Below are 1,741 nucleotides of genomic sequence, written 5' to 3'. Positions count from 1 at the left end.
TTGTTGCTTGCCGTAGGATATTTTGCACTCATTCGCTTGTGGGTAATGTAGTATACTGTTGTTAAGGCGTACGTTAGCCTATTTTTTGCATAGTATTTGAACACACCTGTAACTGTTGTGGACTTAAACGATTTGTCCTCATTCAATCTTTGACTTAAACCAAAAACTGAAATAAAGTTGTAGAAAAAAAAATACATTTTCTTGGCTCTCTCCTTCCGGAGGTAGCCCTTTACCTCCCGGTCTAACATACCCCGGCTCTCCCTCCCTCACAGAACACATCACTCACACATGCAGGGTCTTGATGGAGGTTGTAAGTGGCGTAGATCACAGTGGATAGACCATTCATGTGGCTCTGCTGGCTGTACTGCGGGGACCTGCCCCTCCTTTTTAATTACACTATAGTCATTATGGTTCACAACATCACCACAACCATAGAGCCTCGGGGGCCAGGTGTGTTAACTACAGGCTAATGGGTGGGGTTGCTACCGTGGCCCCATTCAACCCTTCACTGCTATCTGTCCCTTAATTTTATCTGCAGCTTAGACATTGAGGGTCTTGGGGATGGGTGGAGGCGGGATCTAGCACTACTGTTCAGCAGAGGGATGCTTATGTCGCCCCCCGCCCCCAAGTTTAACAGCACTCTAGTTTTCATACAGCAATACTCATCTTGTAAACTTTGTACACCTGCACAACATAGCACCTTCAACACTGACTGGAGGGGCATCTTCCTAAACCCCTGTTCCACACACCCTGCCAGGTACGGTGGTCTACGGGTGGTTTGTTTGGTGCTCTGGCTGCATCTCCATTAGATGTGTGTGCATGTCCCTGTATGTCACTGTGTGTCATTAGTGGGTTGGTGGGTGGGTATGTGAGTTAGTGTGGGAATGGTGAGTGTGTGTGCATGGCCGGACTTGTGTCTGGGGCTTGCTGAGCCTTGGCCCCTATGGAACATGGTTATAGAGGAAGGGGTTCATCCTCCCCACTGCTCCCTGCTGGCCAGTGCTACCCCCAACTGGGCTGCAAGCACATGCTGTGTTCCAGGGTGTGTAGCTGGATGTTCTGGTGTGGTCATTGACCAACTCCCTTGGTGATCCAGAGTGGCTTGGACCTCATCCGTGTTGGGGGGGGGGGGGTCCTCTGGATTTATCTCTGTCTCCCTCTGGCACCAAGGGGGCGTTGTTGCAGCTTCCCATCCTCATTTTCAGGTACATTTTCTCACTCTCACACACATACCACAAGAAGACTATTGAAGTGTTCCAGGTGTTGTATATTTGTTTTGTATATTTTTATTTGTACTCTATCCTTTTATGTCCTCCCCCTCATTTTTTTTCCTGCCTGTCCTGTCTTAGACATTGTCATACTGTGTATACCACATATAATGTAATAACTGAAATAACATGAATAGAAATGAAGAAATAAGCAGATAAACCCTGAACAAGAGGAGCCTGTAGAGAATTTATAGAGCTGATCTTGAAGAAGTAAGCTGTGTTTGGGACAACAGCACATTGAGATCATAATTCTGATTGCAAAATCTGCCAGACGGGACAGGATTTAAAAGAAAATGCTACATTCTAGTGGATAACAGGGTGATTGGGATCTGGAAGGTATTGTTTCTGCAATCCTTTCTTTTTTCTTTTTTAAATGTATTTGTTTTACTTAGATACTCAAATTTTCAACATAGTAAGTGGAAAACTTAGATTTTTGGCATTTTCTAAAATTTTGTAACTCTAAATTTCAAAAT

Source organism: Pelmatolapia mariae, linkage group LG10_11, assembly GCF_036321145.2.
Source record: "Pelmatolapia mariae isolate MD_Pm_ZW linkage group LG10_11, Pm_UMD_F_2, whole genome shotgun sequence".
Classification (NCBI taxonomy): Eukaryota; Metazoa; Chordata; class Actinopteri; order Cichliformes; family Cichlidae; genus Pelmatolapia; species Pelmatolapia mariae.
The sequence above is the reverse complement of the archived record's forward strand: the minus strand, read 5'-3'. Positions refer to the sequence as shown.